This window comes from Urocitellus parryii, chromosome 3, assembly GCF_045843805.1.
Source record: "Urocitellus parryii isolate mUroPar1 chromosome 3, mUroPar1.hap1, whole genome shotgun sequence".
In the NCBI taxonomy this organism is placed as follows: Eukaryota; Metazoa; Chordata; class Mammalia; order Rodentia; family Sciuridae; genus Urocitellus; species Urocitellus parryii.
In genome coordinates this window covers 18931265-18943676 of record NC_135533.1, presented here as the reverse complement: position 1 = coordinate 18943676, position 12412 = coordinate 18931265, and the positions used below count along the sequence as shown (strand labels likewise).

The 12412-nt window shown below is 39.4% G+C and overlaps 1 pseudogene; it reads right to left on the bottom strand.

Moving 5' to 3' along the window:
* Positions 1–10317: 10317 nt before the first annotated feature.
* Positions 10318–11420, bottom strand: LOC113175590 (centromere protein Q pseudogene; annotated as a pseudogene).
* Positions 11421–12412: the final 992 nt, after the last annotated feature.

The following is a 12412-nucleotide window of genomic DNA, read 5'->3' as shown; positions in this document are numbered from 1 at the left end:
GCTCAGAGGAGAAATGCTTGGGTTGGGAGAGTCTTAAAGTAGTAATTACTGAATTAATCCCTGATGGGATTAACTGAGTGGTAACTGGAGGCAGGTGGGATGTGGCTGGAGGAAGTGGTTAACTAGGGGCGTGGCTATGGGGTATATATTTTAAATTGGGAGTCTGTCTCTCTCTCTCTCTCTCCCCTTCCTGATCATCATGCGAGCTGCTTGCTTCTGCCACATTCTTCTCCCATGATGTCCTGCCTCACCTTGAACACCAAGCAATGGAGCTGGCCTTCTATGGACTAAGACCTCTGAAACGATGAGCCTTCAAATAAACATTTCTTCCTCTATGCTTGTTCTGGTCAGATCTTTTAGTTACAGCAGCAAAAAAGCTGACTGAAACAGTGGCCAATGGTCAGCAGCATTTGATTTGGCTGCCAACTATGTCAAGATGACCTTAAAGCTGGCTTTAAATCCCCCGAAAACAGACTGCAGCACTTGATAGGTATCTCACAAAGAGGCAAGTCCTTGCCAGATCTGTAAACACGCTGCTCAAATTTTGGGTGCGGCTTCACTGTGAATATTCGTGTTTTGCATCCAAGTAAAAATCCCTCACGATTACCTCTTCTTACCTTGTCTCCATTCTCTCTCTTTCATTTCTTTTTTTCTTTTGTTCTTTCTTTTTTTTTTCTTTTTCTTTTTCTTTTCTTTTTTTTTTTTTTTTTTTTTTTTTTTTTTTGGTACCAGGGATCCAGGGATTGTACCTAGGGGTGCTTAACCACTGAGCCACATTCCCATACCTTTTTATGTTTTTATTTTGAGATAGGGTCTCACTTAGTTGCTTAGGGCTTCACTAAATTGCTGAGGCTGGCTTTGAACTTGCGATCATCCTGCCTCAGCATTTAGAAATGCATTTAGACTTAACTGAACCGTCTCAGGCTATCTTTTCACTTATAGATTGTCCTCCTCTATGTCACTAAGCTACATTCTGCTTTGTTTCTTTAGCTGGTCTTCTCTTTCAACAATTCTACTTCAGATGTATCTAATCTACTGTTTAGTCTATCCATTGAATTTTTATCTATAGATTTTATTTCTAGACACTTTATTTGGCTCTTTTAAATATCTATCCTTTTTGGACATGGTACTCTATGTTTTTCTTGTGGATTTCTTTCTTTCTGTAACATCCTTAATCATTCCAAACATGCTTACTTTATATTCCCTTTCAGATTGTTGTTCTAGCATCTCAGTTTCGTGGGAGGTAGAAGGTTGTGTTGACGAATTCTGCTGTCTGTAGTATTTACTGATTCTTGCCTGTGATGGATTGCTTCCTTCAGTGTTTTGTAATTTCTTTTATTGTGAGCTCATCTCACGTGGGGCTGGCGTGTTCCTGTGAAACTACCTTGTATTCCGGATTGTGGAATGTCTCTCTAGAGTATTTTTGTAATTGTTTCTGCCAGCCACTCCAAAATATTATTAGCCGGGGACCAGTTTTTACATTAATTTCTTGGCTCAGAAGTTTCTGGACCACTCCAGTGGAGTAATTTTTAAAACCAAATGTGTGTGTAGACTAGTTCGGGGTTTCAAATTCTTGGGAAAAGCTTTTTTTTTTTATTTCCCTCCACAAAGAAACAAATGAGTTTCTATGTCACCCTGCTGCTCTGATGAGGAAATTTTTTCTGGTTCATGTTCTCTCCCTGATGGTTCAGGCCTCAAAGGATTTTGACTTTAGGTGTGAGGCTCATTTTCACCTAACTTGTACAGTCTCAAAGCCTTGCCTCCTGAGCTGATTAAAACCCAAGTTCTATGAGTTATAAAGACCCATAACTCACCCTGATCCTGAGGGTAAATGGATTATCAGTTCACATGCTAACTTAGGTATTTTGTTTCTTCTTCTTCGATGATTTCTCCTTTCTTGTGATTTTAGTTTCACCTAAAATAAAATAAAATAAAATAATAAAAAATTGCATTTTATCCTGCAATCTTAGGCACATCCAAAGGGAAAAAAAGTATGCCAACCTGCCATGTTATCAGAATTAGAAGGACTTTCATCTATGTTCTTTTTTTTTTTTTTCTTTTCTCCACTTTCAGATTAAGAACTAATGACTTCACACTAAGACTTCTATAGTAGCCCTCTAATACACCTTCCTCTGAGTAGCCTGGGATAAAATCTCTTGGATGAATCTTCCTTCCTTCCTTCCTTCCTCCTTCCCTTTCTCCCTCCAACCTCTTCCCCCCCACACCTCTTTCTTTTCCTTTCTTTCTTTCTTTCTTTCTTTCTTTCTTTCTTTCTTTCTTTCTTTCTTTCCTTCCTTCCTTCCTTCCTTCCTTCCTTCCTTCCTTCCTTCCTTCCTTCCTTCCTTCCTTCTTTCTTTCTTTCTTTCTTTCTTTCTTTCTTTCTTTCTTTCCCTCTCAATTGAACCCAGGGTCACTTACCACTGAGCCACATCCCCAGACCTTTGAGACAGGTCCTTGCTAAGTTGCTGAGGCTGGCTTTGAACTTGAAATCTTCCTCTTCAGCCTTCTGAGCCTCTGGGATTACAGGTGTGTGCTACCATGCCTGCTCAGATGGATCTTTCTAAAATAATACTTGGACCTTGTGGTTTCCTGGCTTAGCAACTGCTGTTGGCCCCCATGTTACCTGTAGAATAAAGTCTAAATTTCCTGCTCTTGCATTTAAAATTATCTATAATCTGGTCTCCAAATGGGCACAGTGGTGCACGCCTGCAATCCCAGCGGGTTTGGGACGCTGAGACAGGAGAATTGCGAGTTCAAAGCCAGCTTCAGCAACTACAAGAAGCTAATCAAGTTTCAGTTATGATTCTAATTTTTCTTTGTTAAGTATTCTTATTAACAAATTAAGCAATTCTATCTGGTATATAAAATTATCAGATGGATCCACACTACAGATTCAGTGTTGTCATTTATTTTAGAGTAGGTTATATCAATCCTTACATTACCCCAAATCTTAGCACATATTCTCACCTTAACAGACACTCGGTGCCTACTTCTTAAATTTAATTAGAGAGAGGACGTTGGTGGCCAGACTTGAAGTCATAGAATTCAACACAAATGGTGCAGATTTATCTTGAATGGTTTTGGAGTGTGTGTAGTTTCTGCAGTGAATAATAAGGGAAAACTACACTGAAGGGATTAGTCCATAGAATGTGACACAAATGGAACTCTAATTGTGAGTAATTGTGACCATGTATCACTTGAGGACAGTGATGTCTTCTCAGGAGTGCATTGTAGGGTGATTTCATCCTTGTGGGAATCCATAGAGTACATTTTACACAAACCTAGATGATGTAGCCTGCTTTATACCTAGGCTATATTACACACACACACACACACACACACACACACATACACACTAGCTTATTGTCTTTAAAGCCATGATGAATAAACCAACATGAGATTAAATCAAGCCTGAGAGAAGAAGATGCCATCAAGAGACACAGTACACACAATGTGAGACTGCTGTCAGTGTAATACAGCATATTGTTTCACAATAAGTATTTTTTTATGAGTAGGAGTATACTCTAAAATGTTACAGAGTACAGGAAAATAAATATATAAGCCAGAAATATAGTTATACTACACATAATCCTGTGTGCTAAGACTTCACACAATTGGCAGCACGGTAGGTTTGTTTATGCCAGCATCACTACCAACACACAGGGATGTGTTACACCGTGACATTATGATGATGGCTGTGGTGTCACTGTCCATCATAATCTTATGGGACCACTGCCATATGTGCCGTCCATTGTTGACTGAAACATTGTTATGCAGTGTCATAGAATAACTATACTCAAGATTTTTTGCAGTGATTTTTAATTTCCAAGGCATTTTTGTAGCTGTGGTCCTATCTGATCTCTATGATGTCAAGGAAAATCACAAAACCTTGGAAGGCATTATGCCATATTCATAACATGCATATAAAAAAATGGAATCGCTTTGGTTTGAGATACTTAGCATAGAGTCAGGAGGCCTTTGCTAATCTGATTTTAGGCACATCTGCAACTGAACCTTTGAACTAGGCTCCAGATAGGCCCACCTCCAGATGTGAGCTGACCTTTGGACTGGGCCAAACAGCGGTTTCCTGAAACATTGTTCATTAACCTCTGCTGAACTTCTGTACGACAAACCCCTTCCCCCATCCATGCAGAGACTGACTGAGATTATACCCAGTGACTTTCTCTTAAGAAGCCTAACTTTTGTCAGCACCAATCATATTTCCTAACAAGTGATATAACTTCCAATTCTTCCTACTTTTATAATTTAAAGCTATAAATATAGCTGTCATCTTGTAAGATGACAGAGGAGATTTTTGAGACTATTTTAATCTGTGTTTTACCAGTTTTCAATCCTAATAGTTCCAAATACATATAATTTTCTTAGTTTTCAACTAAGTTGATTTTTAAGTTATTTTATTTATTTATTTATTTATTTATTTTTATTGGTGCATTATAATTATACATAATAATGGAATGCATTATGCCATACTCATACATGCATATAACATAATTTGATTCATCTAATTCCCAAGTACCTTCCCATCTCCTCTTCTCCCTCCCCCATCTTCTTGCAGTACTCTATTGACCCCTCTTTTATTATAATTATAGTTATTTTAATTAGTGTACATATATGTATATATGCATATATGATTCATACATGGACATATCATAATTAGGTAGATTTCATTTTCCATCAGCTAAGTTGATTTGGAGATAAGAAAATAAGTCTTTCAGAAAGTTTATTCATTTATTCACTTAACAATTGAACAAACATTTATTGTACCAACTATATGCCAGATTTGGGGCTAAGGCTGGGAATTCAACAATGGACCAAGATACCATCACAGACTTACCAATCTTAAAGTTTTGTGACTTATCCAAAGCTATATTTACCCAATAAATGGTAGACTTGGGATTAGAACCCATGTCTTATAACTTCTGATTTATCAAACTCCTTACTCTCAGGTTTAGTGTCATACTTGACCCCAAATACCCTGAGGGTCCAACCTAACTATGGTATCCTAGAGCCAAGCTTTGTATTCACTTTCTCTCTAATGGTATATGGTTTGGGTCTGGATTGTCCCCCAAAGGCTCATGTGTTGAGGCTCAGTCTCCAATGCAATAGTGTACAGAAGAGGGCTTTGGGGAAGTGGTTGCATCAAGAGGGTGTTAACCTCACCAGTGGATTAATCCATTGGTAAATTAGTAATCTGAATGGACTATTGGAGGTGGTGGAGACACCATCTTAGAAAGGTGGAAGTTGGAAGGGGTAGGTCCTTATGGGTGGTACCCTTGGGGACTATATCCTGTCCCTGGCCCTTTCATTGCTCCCCTGCCCTCACTGCCTAGCTGCCATTGGTTGAGCAGCTGTCTTCCACCACATCCTCTCTGCCATGATGCTTTGCCTCACACAGACCCATAGCAATGGTGCTATCTGACCGTAGACTGAATCCTCTAAAATCATGAACCCCAAATTAATCTTTTATTCTCTAATTTTTTTCCTCAGATATTTTTCAGAGGGACAAAACACTGTCTAACATAGATGGGCACATATATAAACCATATTTCCCAGCTTCCCTGCAGGTAGGTGTTCTTACGACTGATGGGCATGACTCTCAGGCCTAGAGCAGGGAAACACTCCACATAGCATTTTCTCTTTTCCCCCCATTAACTGCTGAATGCAGACAATGGCAAGAACCAAGAAGAGAGCAAAACTACAAAATAGTAAAACTTACATTTTCCTGAATGACACGTGGAAACAGCCTGTCAATCAGGAACACGTCTTGTGAGTTCATGGGAGAAATAAACTTCTATCAAGTCCTGAGATTTGGGAGACTCTTTGTTAAAGCAATAACTACCCTAAAAAATTCACCCCTTAACTTAAAGCCTAAATGGGACTATAAAAATGACAATCACATGGTATGGTTTTATTCCTGTGTCATCTATTAAGTGATATCCCTTAAGTTCTTTATTGATAACCAGGATATAAAAATTGGTGCCCTCATCAAATTTAAAAGATATCAGCACTCTGAAAAAAGTCAATATATGGGCTGGGGATGTGGCTCAAGCGGTAGCGCGCTCGCCTGGCATGCGTGTAGCCCGGGTTCGATCCTCAGCACCACATACCAACAAAGATGTTGTGTCTGCTGAGAACTAAAAAAAAATAAATATTAAAAAATTCTCTCTCTTTCTCTCACTCTCACTCTTTCTTTAAAAAAAAAGTCAACATATAATGATATTAAACAATTTCACAGACCCAGTAATCTTAATATCAGCAAGGCATTAACAAGGTATTATGAATAAAATAGTGGTCCAGGTGCCACTTAATGGGTTCAAAGCTGCTTGAACAATCATGCCCAAAGTGATCAGTGGACACATTTAAATATGCAGAGGGTGCTTCAGCTGAACTGCTGGGCTTCTCTCTCAGCTTTATTTTGGCCAACATTTTTATCAGTGCCTTGAATGAGGGTGTAGTAGGTGTGCCGATTAAATGTGCTAGTGACACTGTAAGATAGTTGACAGAATCAAGATTAAAAATTATCTTATGCTGGAATACTGGGCCAAAACTAACATGAAATGTAATAAGGATAAATGCAAAGTCTTGTTTTTAGGTTCAAAACATGAATTATAGGACGACAGGAAGGAGAAAATGGAACTTGGCAGCAGCTGATGTACAGAGGCCCTGGGGGTCTTATTTGACCAAAAGCTTGATTTGAGCCAACAGTGTGATATGGCTCCACAAACTCAGACTTCATTAATAGAAGCATTGTGTGATGATTGTGAGACGCACTGGGCTTTGTTCTCAGATGGAGTCTGGGGCATTATTTTTGAATTCTGTGTATGTGGGAAGAGTGACAAGCTACAGACGACACAGAGGAGGTGATGAAGGTGGTGAATAAAGATGTCTTCTGCTTCTGCATCCAAAGCAAACTGCTGGTAATAACCTTTTTACTGCTTGTGTCATTCCTCTAGCTTTGTATCATAGTTTGTCTTTTCCAGCAGACTGCAAGCCTCATTGACAGAGGGACAATAATAATAGCACATGTAATGAGTTCTTACCAGATCTAAGGCACTTCTCTAAATGCGTTAGGTGTGTTTTCTTACCTACCCACCTTTAGAGCAATCCACCAAAATGCTTCTACTAGTATCCTTATTGCATGCATCAATTGAGGCATAGTAGGGTTAAGTACCTTAGTAAGTTGTGGAATCAGTGCCCTAACTTGGTGAGTTTGGCTCCCATGTTGGTACTCTCAATTCATATGCCAGGTCATCTGTGCAGTCGAGCTCAGACACTTTACAATCTCAAGCACTCCACTCATGTCCAGTAGTTTTATGGGGAAGGGAGTGGCACATAGAAGCCAAGTTCTATGAAGAACCAGAGTGGATGAGCTGCTCTACCCCCTCAGTAGTATGGGGAGCTTAACTAGTACTACTGTGTATGAGAAGGAGGTACACACACCAAGTCGGACACACCAGGGCACCTATACTCTTAGTCCCACAGTAGTAAGGATCTGCTATTTTTACAGTTAAGTTTTTCATTTTCAAAACCATTTTTAAAAAGCTTGATGTCCTTTAAATCCTCCAAATTGCCTTGTAAATTAAGCGTAACACATTTTGAACAGAGGAAACAAAGGCCAAATTTATTCATCCAACCACATATTTAGTCAACAAGCATATATCAAGTGCCTGTTATGTTCCAGGCGCTATGACAAGATCACAAGGACTTTATAAAGTGGAATTTTTGTGTCCTGTTCATAGGTAAGGAAATGGAAGTCCTAGGAACTGCATTGCATCTGCACTGACCCCATGAGATATGGATATCAAACTGATAGACACATACATACACAGTACATGTCTGGGCATCAACATTACGTATTTCTTTTTCAAAGGGCAGAATCGATAGTCTTTTTCTTGCTGCCTCATTGCAAAATCCCACTGGTATGTTCTCATAGCCACAGGATAGACCACATGAAAAAATTCAAAGTGACATTTGTGGAACAGAAAGTCACTGCTAACAAAAGGGGTACAAATTGAAATAAACATATATTAGAAAATAATATCACCCTTGGACAGTGCTTTGACATCTTTTGGGAAATGTGGTTGGATGCATTGGGGTGGGTGGGGAGCCGGGAGCATGGGAGGACATCTTCCTTCTGTGGGTCCCAGATATTCCGGGCTCCCAGTTCCCCAGTCGTGGAACATCTTGGAATGTGCATGTAGCCCTGTGGGCTGGAGAGCCTGGGGGCGGCAGGGCCCTGCTAGCAGGGGTTGGTTGGAACCCACCTGGATCCTTGGTATGGTTCAGCAGCTCCCAGGGCTGGAAGGTGAAGAACTTCATGGGAAATGCAGAACTTGACTCCCCAGGCCCTGAAAGCTGAGGCCATCCTGCAGATGTGTGAGCAAAAATAGTGATTCCTGTCAGCTTCATACAAATCGCCACCATCTTGGCTCAGTTTCCATCATAGGCTGCCCAAATGCCTCTGTTAACCTTCTCTGGGTTCAAAGTCAGTGTGTCAGCTCCACGTATTTCTTATGAGCATCTTCCCTCTGAGCCATACTCTATTTCTTTAAGATTACAGCAGAGCCATCGTGGGACCTGGGCAGTGAACGATGATGAGTGTCCCTCTTGCACCCAAAGCTCCTGGGACCTCTCTTACCTACCCATCTGCCTCAGTTTGCACACACAAAGCCCCCCCCCCCCCCGAATGGTGGCCTTCTGAAGTCAGGCCAACAGAAGATCTCAAGAAGGGTCCAGACATTTACCAGGAAAAAAGGTTTTTGTTTCTCTCCTGGGGAGAACTTGGAGACTTCGGCACTTCTCAGAAGAGAGCCAGGGGCAGGGGAGGATCACTGCTCTGGGTGCACTGGGCAGAGGTATGGGGATTGGCCGCCCTGGGCCTGGTTTGGTTCCTCTATGGAGAAGCAACCTCAGCTGTGGGTGCCACAGAGTGTTTTGCTTCTAGTGAGAGGAGGAGGAGATAGGAGAGGAAATAAAAGCACAAAAATGAAAAACAAAGAATTCCTGAAGGTCTGATAAGCAGTTCAACTATGTAACAAAACATAAATATTTGGCAAAATGAGTTACTCCAAATACTTTGTATTTCTAAAATTGAGCTGCATTTCTCTTACGCTTTGAAGTTTTTCAGCTCTTGACAATCCTGAGCAAATCTGAGGAGGATGGGGATTGAAGTTCATTTCCTTCTCTGAGTGCTCAGCAAATAAAATTTCTATTCTCTGATGTCTGGTAAAGTGATTTTGCTGGTTTTTTTTTTTCAGCCATCTCTTTCCAAATAGAGATGTTTGCTGTTTGTGTGATGACTCCATTCAGCATTTTGTCAATGAACAAGCAATGAGCAAGATGTCCTGGAAAACATTATCTTGAAACGCATCAGGAAAGTTTTATAGTGTCAAAGGACAAAATGACCACAATTGTTTAAAGAGTTTACTTGGCTTACTTATTTTTTTTTTCTAGAATTGGACAACACTTCATTCCATGGGATAGAATAAGTTTTCTGATAGATCTAACAAAGGAGATTGGTTTTATAAACAGAAAAAGGAGGAAGAAAGCAGAAACAGAAGAATAAGAAATGGATTCGTCATTTCAGTTATTTTCCTTGAAGGTGGGGTTCAACTGGGGACAGAGACAGAATCACTGAAAAATAATTGATTGATTAACAGGAGACAGAATCACAGGAAAATAATTGATTGATTAACATCAGACTACATCAGGTTACCTTTTTCTGTATAAGGATTAAGAGAGAGAAAACTTTATTATCAGGCCTATTGAAACTGATCTGTTTGGGAAATTTAACTGTTACCTTTCTAATCCCAAAGGTTAAACAGCTTAGTTTAGCCTGAGTGACTCCATTTTGCTTTTTACTCTGGTCTGTTGGGACCCAGTACGGGAGCCTAGTCCAAAATGAGGGCATTCTGTAAACAATTTTTTTGAGTGATAGCAAACACTTGTTGTTATTTTTTCATGAGGCACTAACAAACACTTTACATATACAAAGTCATGAAAAGTCAGGACAAAGTCTTCTCTGCTGAACAATAAATGAGCTTCATCCAGCCATTGCATACCATTAGATCATATCTATTCATGTTTTATAGTTTTAGGTGAATAATTGCAAGATACAGTAATATAAATATTGATCTTCCAGATTTGCAACTGCTATAAATAGAGATTTCAGGACTACATTAGATGCTCATTTTAAAGTGCACATTAAGCTTCAGCCTCTATAATACCATCATAAGCTAACAGTTTTATAAATTCATAAACATTAAATTTATATAAAACAATCTAAAAATAGACACTCTAAGAAGTGTCTAGTTTCTTATAGGGTTCACTGATGAATGTTGACAAGTTCTTCATTTAGATGAATTTTGAAGATCATTCAACTTCTTTAGAAGAGCCTTCAGGTTTGGAATTAGTATCAAAATTTCTTTCTGAAGTGTGTATGCTTTGAGACTGTTCTGAGCAAGTTCTGGAAGAGAGAGTACCCCACTACAACCCAGTTGAGGCATCTGTTTTACCTTCTTCCTCATGTGCCACAATCTGAATTTGTTCTTTAATCTCTGAATATTTCCAGTCCTGAATTCTGTGTTCTCCACTATTTATCTATTTCTTCCTACAATTATGTCAGACCTTCCTCATTAGCCCTGTTTCCTGTCTTCTCCTTTTTCAATAGACACATTAGTTAAATATCTCAGCTTTGGGGAGGAACTTTCATGGGTTCACATAATTGTAGCAATCTTTTCTTCAGGTAGTTGAGATGATATTGAAATTGTTCTTTTTCTTTAATATTGTTACTCAAAGTTGCTATTATTACTGGATCCATCATAGTTTGCAAATGCTCTCTGGTTTTCTTTGAAAGAGGTTGCCAGGTTTCTTTCTTGTTGGATGCTATTTTTTTTTTAAATTCTAATTAGTTATACATGACAGTAGAATGCATTTTGACACATCATACATAAGTGGAGTATAACTCCTCATTTGTCTGGTTGTACATGATGCAGAGTTACACAGGTTATGTAATCCTATATGCACATAGGGAAATAATGTCTGATTCATTCTACTATCATTCCTACTCCCATGCCCTCTCCCCTCCCTACACTCCTCTCTGACTAGTCCAAAATACCTCTATTCCCTGACCCCTGTCCCAACATACTTATTGTGATTAGTATCCACATATCAGAGAAAACATTTAGCCTTTGTTTCTTTGGAATTGGCTTTTTTTCACTTACCATAATATTCTCTAGTTCCATCTTGTTGAATGCTTTCTTTATCTGTCGTAGATTAATATGTTTTGTTTGTCCTCTTTTTTCTCTGACAACTTCAGTTCTTCATTATTGATTTTTTCTTTTTGAATTTCTTTTCAACAGTTGACACATTTTCTTGGAAGCATTTGCTTTACCAGGCATCTTGATCAGCATCCTGTAATTTTTTAGTTTTTGGTACTGGAGACTGAACCCAGGGGTGCCTGACCAATGGGCCACATTCCCAGCTCTTTTTACTTTTAGACAGGCTCCTACTAAGTTGCTAAGGGCCTCACCTAGTTTCTGAGGCTGGCCTTGAACTTGCCATACTTCTGCCTCAGCCTCCTGAATTCTGGGGATGACAGGCATGTGCCACTGTGCCCAGCCTCATCCTGTAACTTTTAGCAACAGTTATTACTATCTGCTTCTTAATATAATCTCTGACAGTGCTGTAGTCTAATTTCATTTTTGTTGAATTTCTAAAATGAATAGAGTAATAACTGTTGCTAAAAGTTACAGGATGAGGCTGGGCACAGTGGCACATGCCTGTTCATGGAGTTCCATGACTTTGTTCATGGAGTTCCTCCCAAATAAATGACTTTATCTGTGCAGTAGAGTGGCAGCAATCACCTAAGGTCCATAAAAGAAAAAGGGAAAAAAAATTAGCATCCATAAAGTTGCAAGTATTTTTACATGATTAATTTCCTCATTGCAATCTTCTGATACACTTAGTGAAAAATAGCCAATCAGATCTATTGTTTGCTATCATCAAAAAAAAAAAAAAAAAACAAGTGGCATGTGTTGAAGTCTAGAAAACAGTGGAGCCCTCTTTTCCTGCAGCAGCCATGGTTGAAGGGAAGGTCAAGGGGAGAAGTTGCAAGGACAGGGCCCCATGGGGAGGCCCTTGGTGGACAGGAGTTCCCTTAGCAGCTCATTGTACTTTATGGTAATGAGAAATGTTTTCATTAAAGCAGAAAATGAGTGGCATTACACAGAACTGTCACTTTTCTAAGCAAAGAAAGTGACTGAGGAAGTATTTAAGTCTGCTCTCTGGCCTGAATCCTTTGCCTTTATTCCCAGGAAGCAGGACCAGGGTCTGCCTCCAGATGTTTCTGAATGGGTTTAGTGTGGAGCTTGAAGTGCAGGTCCCTTGTTTA